General features: G+C 36.0%; 1 long non-coding RNA gene across 1 annotated transcript in view; it reads right to left on the bottom strand.

The window, feature by feature from the left end:
* Positions 1-1,026: 1,026 nt before the first annotated feature.
* LOC308189434 overlaps positions 1,027-7,745 on the bottom strand; it is a 91,178-nt gene continuing 84,459 nt past the window's right edge. The window contains exons 3-4 of the long non-coding RNA XR_013946368.1: positions 1,966-2,063; positions 1,027-1,727 (exon numbers count right to left, since the gene is read on the bottom strand). This is a non-coding gene — a long non-coding RNA (uncharacterized lncRNA). The remainder of the gene's footprint in view (positions 1,728-1,965; positions 2,064-7,745) is intronic.

Below are 7,745 nucleotides of genomic sequence, written 5' to 3'. Positions count from 1 at the left end.
AAGAAACATCAGTTTCTACTCCTGTTCAGAATAAATCCTCTGTTTTCTAAGAGTACTGTAGTTCTTGAAACCACCACAACTCCTTATTATCTGTTCCAAAATATGCTAATTCATGTTCAGCTCTAGCCTTCAAATATTTTATATGATCTGAATTCTAGACTGAGATTATAAGCAATGGTATACAGTATGGTTCTGTTCTGCCTCACCAGCTGACCTCCTGAAGTGTCTTGCATTTTCAGACTGCATAAGAAAGTCTTAAAGCCCAGTTCTCCTCTGTGAAACCAGTGACGTATCTCCCTTTAACTTCAGTGATGGCAGTAGAAGGATTTGATAATCAATCCCTTATGTTAAAACTATACAAACTTTCAAAACACTAATCAAATACAGATCTTCATCCCAAATCAGTTCATGACATCAGTGTATCCCAGTAGCAATAATGTTAAACTGTTACCAGAGATTCACCATATCACTGAAACAAAGCACAACTGCTTTACATTATCACTTACTCAAACAGTATTTCCAAAACCTTCCTTAATTCTAACATAAAGCTAAATGACTGTAAGCAATATATTTCACTTTATGCATATGATGTATTGCTTTCTTGTTAGCTTTCCTTACTTAAGATGACTTCTCTGTCTTATAACCATGACTAAATCTCCAGCTACAAAATGAATTTGATTAAATCCAAGCACTTGACCTTGTCAGCTAATGTCCCTAGATGCTTCTTTACTGACTACCAGTTTCTATGGGCTTCTCAGCAGTGGAACTGGAATATTTATATTGTATCCCATGTTCTCTGCCCTCAATAACTGCATCTTTTCCCAAATCATTATTAAAATTAAAAATGATTTAGAAGGATGGACCTTCATCCCTTTCAGGCTGAGCTGTATTACTTAGAATGAATTCTTTCTTCATTACTTCTCATATAGATGTTAGGTTGCCACGTACATCTCTAAAACTACTATTCAGAATCTGTACCAACCTTTCTTTAAATAAAATTGGAATTAAAAATAATTCTTGGTGAAAATTACGTTGCCTTAAGATGTTAAAATTTTTGGTTTAGATAGAATTTAGTGATCACTAATCAAATGTTTTTAAACAGTGGCATTATGATACACAGTCATTTTTCAAGGTGCAGTTAGAAACTTCACTGCCTTTAGAAACTAAACTGTCTTTAATGTTATCCAAGACAACCCATGATCCCAGTCTTCTACACTAGATCATCTCAAACTGTATCAAACTTTGAGGTTCAAATACAATTAAAAACCTACTATTTCTTCACTTAGGCCAATGTTTAACATTTTCTTACATCACAGAGGGATGTAAAGAATTGTGACATCAATAAAGAATAGTATCATGCACATGACTGAAGGTTGTAAAAAATGTATGACCTCCAGTAAATTATAAAACTTCCAACTATTGTTATGTTCCATAAAACGTTATTCTATGCAGGGTTCTGTTGCGTATTAGTGAGGTGTATATGCACACCTTGACTTCATATGATCAGAGAAAGGCAAGCCAAGTGAAGGAGCACCAAAATGGGTGTCATATTTAATAATAACACCAAAAAAAAAAAAAAAAGACTAAGCTGATTGTAAGAATAAACTTCTAATCATAACAGCTGTAAGGTTTTGGAAGGGCTTCCAGCAGGATAAGTGAGTAGAGGTAATCTAAGTCAGGTTCAGATGAAAGAAGTAGTTTCAGAGCAGGATCATATCGGACAGACCCTGTGAACACAGGAATAATGCATGATAATTTTTTATTTGTTTTAGCTACATGTAAAATGTATGTCCTTGTATGTCTCAAAAGATTATAATAGCATTTGTGACAGACCATTTACAGTATTAATTCATCATCAAAACCAAACAGAAGTAGTCTTATCTGATGCAAAACCTGTACATCATTGGGTACATTTGACATCATAAAATGCCAATATCCCACGGGACACAAACTTATAAACTTTACCTGAAGTGGTCGTATTATATTGGGTTCATTCCTCAGCTGCACTGAAGTAAAGAGGGGAGATAAAGATTCTTTTATGCTTCCACCAGTTCAGCACCATCCTGGAGATAAGAAGCCAAGTCAGCCTTCAGCACAAAGCTAGAGAAATCACAGGGGTGCTCCAGCTCCTGACAACTAGAACAAAACACTCAGTACCCTCTGTCAGCCAGCACTGAAAGAGCATTCCATGCTGCACCCTTCCCTGCTACTCATTGCCTGCAGGCATCACAACTGCCTGCATGTATGTAAATGTACCCCATCCCTGAAGTTAACAAAAATGAAGCTTTCTATAAAAATTGCTCAGATCCATGAAAGGAAAACTTATGACCATTTTACTTCCCTCCAGGAATGGAAAATGACATTACAAGACCTTACAATTTGCCCGTTCTTTTTCCAGCAGCCCACTATTTTCTGTGTTTTATTAAACACACACATAAGCACAAAAACACACTAAGTGTGAATATGTGTGCATGCATATATTTACACACATACATACTTATTGACAGCATATATACACATATAATTTTAAAAAGAAGTCCAGAAAATCATTAAACAATGGTGACTCAACTGTAAAAAAACAGTACTCATTAAATCTCACCACGTTATTTCATATTAAAATCTCTCTCTTTGATTTTACAATGTCAGATTTGATCTTGCACAGTTTAGGTGCAGTATGTTGCCTCTTTCTGTGAACTATTCTCCTATCTATTTCCTAAGCTGTTATTCCACACTTGTAATCATGTTATTTGAGTGCCTTATGTATTCTAAAAATAACCATAATAGAAGTTGCATGTAAGCGCGAGGTGAGAAGTGATGAACGGGACAGCGACACAGCACAACCAATCATACTGAATGTAAATGGGAGACCAGAACACACTGCACAGCAATAAATGATTATTATTATTACAACTTATAAAGAACCCCAAGGTATCAGAGGCACTTCAAAGTACTCATGAAGAGACATATCCCCTCCCCTAAAGAGTTTATAATCTAGAAAGATTGCCTGACTCTTTCTTCTCTCATGAGAGTAAAACAAAACAGAATGATGAGCTAAGCTCAGCATTATGTTGGATCATGCTTAAGCCTATACTGCATCAACAGAGTTTATTCCATTGCTTCCTACTTCATACTCTGATTTTGCCACTAAGGAGCTATACCAGCAGTTTGAGACTTGTTGAAACTCAGTGTAGAAGATGTCCGTGATTCAATTCACTCGCGTAGTCACAACTTGCAAATGTACTTGAATGAACATAAATTTATTTTGCATGCTCATCATAACTTGAACTGAGTCAAACTTTCACTTCCTGGAGTCATCGTTTCCAAGTGAGACCTCGTGCAAAACTTTCATTTGGCCTCCAGCCAATTGTCTGCACTTGTCTACAAGTGTGTCCTGCACTCCAGACCCTTGAACAATGGAAGCTCAGAAGTTTCCGCAAACAAAACTAATCCATCGTTTCCACTGCAATAGAAAGTACCCTTCATAAAAGAGACTGGAAAACAATTCCTGAAGAGGAGTATTCTTTTCCAAAAAATTAGTTCATCAGTTCCTTTCAAAAACATATATTCTTAAACAAATCCTCTCCTGCAATGCCGACCCCAACATTACACAACACCACAGTTGCTATCAAGGTAAATGTCAGCAGGGGTGAACTATATCTTAGACCTGTATGGAAATTATAGAGAGGCAGCATACATCCGAAGGACTGTAAAGGAGAGTACAAAGACAAGAACTGTGTACATGATAATGATTAAGAATCTACTATATGGTTTAAATCCTTTATGTTACCATATCAAGTCATGTTCATCAAAGGTACATAATCCTTTTCCTCGTTAGTACTTTACTCTTTTTAGGCTGCTAGGTAGATGCCAGGACAGACTCTTGAAGCTAAAGGAGACTAGAAATTAAATGTGGTTCTTCTGAAATTACTGGAATCTCTGCCATTTACTTCAGTGGGATCAGGGCCTCACCTTAAACATTAACAATATTAAATGATTTCAGTGGGATTTCTCAAGGGTTAAAATTCTATTTCAGTGTGAAAAAAAGGAAAACTAAATCTCACTTTTAATGAGAATGGGTTGTCTTCTCACCAAATATCATCTGTATCACGTTAGAATAATATAATATTTTCTTTTTCTGAAGATAGAGTTGTAGCCTGATTTTTTTGCTCATCTGAATTCTTCCTTTTCATATCCTCCACAAACTGAGAAAAAGGTGAAAAGGCAACCGTTGGCATAGAGTATTGAAAAGTAAAAAAATTCCCAAAGCACATTTCCACCCTGAAATTGCAAGTAACCTTTAAAATAAATATAACTGAATGAAATTAGAAAACAAAGAAAAATATTTGTTTCCCTCTGGTAATTTATTTTGTGCATATAATAAGCTGGGTCTGTAGTCAGTTTTACTTTTTCAGAGAAAATGAGCTTTATTTTTTCCAAGATAATAATGCAGAGTGATTGTGCCATTCTCAGGGACTGCTATGGGAGAAGTTCATGTGTATGCTTACAATTAGACAGTGGAAAGCTGTGATTATAACATTTCAGCACATCCTTGACACTGAGAAGACTGCTGTTCAGTGTGGAAAGAAAAGCATACCAAAAAAATACTGCTCTTAGATCCAGGTCATTTGACCCCCAACATCTGTGGTAAAGTATGATTTTCTCTGCCTATTTTTTTTTTCCATTTCCTCTCACTTTCAGCAGAAACCTGGAATTTCTGTTCAAATGCAAAGCATATATATATATATATATATATGCCTATATATATATTATTTTTTTTTCATTCAAGAGAATATGGAAAACTCTGTGTGGAACTGAATGAGAAACCAAGCTGTAAGGTTTTGGGCTTTTTATGGCTTCTCTTTTTACTAGGTTCTCCAACACTGAAATGGAAAAGAGAATCATCCAGCCTCTGCCTCCTCTAGGCTCTAGAGCAGAGAAATTGGATACCCCTAAAGTCATAGCCTGTGCCAGACCTTCCAGGTAGCTAATGTAGCACTGATGGACCAGCCTTTTGAAGATAAGACCCTGTAGGTCTGATTCAAGGAGCATGAAAGCACTAAGGCCCTCATACTCATACATTTTGGGGTCCTCACAGATCTCAAGGTTCGGGACACTGGGCAAAGTTCATATGGGAGTGCTGTCCATTTGTGGATTCCAGTTGTTCATAGAATCATAGAACAGATTGGTTTGGAAGGGATCTTAAAGATCATCCAGTTCCAACCCCCCTGCCATGGTCAGGGACAACTCCCACTAGACCAGGTTGCCCAGGGCCTTGTCCAACCTGGTCTTGAACATCTCCAGGAATGGGGCATCCACAGCTTCCCTGGGCAGGTCCCAGTTTGTTTCCAGTTTTGGAATTGTTACACAGAGAGTGTAAGCATAGGAATAAGGAAGCTGGGACCCACAAGCAGACAGCCAAGTGGGATACCTTGTGGGCTGCCAGGAAGCTTTTTTGGGTTTCATTGGAAGTCTGGCAAAATTGAGGAGTCATAAGAAATATTTCAGTTTTGCAAAGTTGCTTTTTTTTTTTTTATGAATAAAGCCTACCAGTTTGAAAGAAACTTATGAAGTTCCCAAAGGAATAAGAGAAAATATTGAAAGGGCTGTATTTTTAAGTACGTCTCCAGCTTCGCACTGAGTAGGCATGTGCCATGACTGAATGCTGTGGTATGCATGGCTAGGGAGTGGGAGGAGCCCAACAGTGCTAGAATGTTCCTCATAATTTTCAGGTAATCATTATTTATAGGTGATGAATGTCAATAAAATGCTGTCAATTCACCTTGGTTAGGTAAAGAGCAGTGACACGTGAAAAATATGTATGCTCGAAGCAACCACTAGAGGGGAACTTGCAGTCACGCAGGTGAGGTAGCATCCAGGTTACTGCCTATCTTGGCTTTATTTTCCAAGTGAGATTCTTCAGTAATTAGTGGAAATTTTTGATTTGATTTGATTTTTTTTTTTATGGATAGTATGAATCAGTAGACTTGGTATTCGGAAGGGAATATATATTATTGTTTTTTGTTATAATAATAATAAGACCTGCATCTACATTTCTTCCAAAATTTCCCATATGGAAATTTGCTTCTTGTTCAGTCTAGCAATAATGCAATACAGGATTTTAATAAAAGAATCAAATGTGACTGTCAGCTGACAGAGTAGTGGTATTGGATATCTTGTGCTGGGAAGTAGAAATAATACTACACAGGAAATATCAATATGGATTAATCTATGGCTATGGATTTGACCATTTATTAAATTGGTTTTAGTTGTATAATGTACATTAAAGTGAGATAAATTCACAATTCACATTTCATTGATTTAGCTAAGTTCAATTGAGAATTAGTGTTGTTGTTTTGTGTGTTTATATTTGACTTTTTCTTCCTAGAAGCTTAATCAGTGTAAGCTTACATAGCCAATACAACCTGCTGTGAATGCTTGGATCTTTAATGCTGCACCATAAGCCATGCCACTGAGGTAGAAAATTTACTGCTGGCCAGAAAAATAAAAATACCCTCCCTTCAAGATTATGGGGTATACTTCGAAAAGATCTCCAGCTGGTCTTCCAGTTAGCTGGTTTCAGAAAGGCTATAGCAGACATATTAAAGCATGATTGTGTGCACTGAAAACTGCATACATAGGAAAGATATATAACATGTAAATCAAAACTGTAATGCTTTTTTGTACTAAGAAGTATATATTAAATCTAGTGACTCTCATCATCTACAAACTGCCCAGATGCATAACACTACATGTGTGTATGTATTTCAAGAAAACCTTTGACTTGACTTAGTGTAAACCTTTGGAAAAAAAAAATCATTGTTTTTAGTTCTTTTACGATGAAATATTTGTTTTTCAGTTCACAGGATAGAGTGTTTTTCTTATCTTATTCTAAGTATACAAGTTTATGACAAAAAATATATAATAAATCAGGGATGTTCACCTCTCCCTTTAAAACATGGTTTGATTTTACTATTCCATATGTATCAATAGTTATTATATAATATCAAATGGCAATATATACCATTACAGAAATAATTTCCCATCAGTCAGCTTTGACATGGTATTGTAGAAACAAGATGATGGAGAAAATGACAAAGGAGAATTGTACCTATCCAGACTAACAAGAGCTTATCTTAAGAAAAGCAAAAAATACAACTACTTTACTCAGATAACTTTGAGTTCATCTATTTACGGATATATATATATATATATATATTTACCATTGAATAACAAAATGTTCTTGCAGTTTTGCTTGTAATAAATGGGGATTCCATTATAAGTAGGCTTCGTAGTTTAACTACATATTTAAATTATTCTAAGAAAACCAGCTTTGCATTGCTACCTATAGGTTATCAGCAATGTTGTTCAAAGGAGTAACAACAACATAACTATTAAATTGAGATGAGATTCAATACCCAGATTGATGGCATTTCTGATTACTTCTGCTAGTAAAACCAATACCTGGGTTTTTATATTTGATGAATTTCTGTGAGTCATTGGGTCAAACCCAGTTACTTTTCTTGGTGGCTGGGCAGGGAAAATCAGAAAAACATGGATCTCTGATTGCCATGTCCTGAACCTAAAAGCACCTTTGTAGCAGCCTATAGCTTTCTAGCACAGCACTTGGCACACATCTCTTTCCATAATTTAAAATATGGAAATACCTGAATAGATTGTTTTCAAGACACAGAGAATGGATGTTAGAATGGTGAATGGTAAAAGGATAGGAAGGGATACATACACAC

This window comes from Anser brachyrhynchus (assembly GCF_964034855.1).
Source record: "Anser brachyrhynchus genome assembly, chromosome: 2".
In the NCBI taxonomy this organism is placed as follows: Eukaryota; Metazoa; Chordata; class Aves; order Anseriformes; family Anatidae; genus Anser; species Anser brachyrhynchus.
The sequence above is the reverse complement of the archived record's forward strand: the minus strand, read 5'-3'. Positions and strand labels throughout refer to the sequence as shown.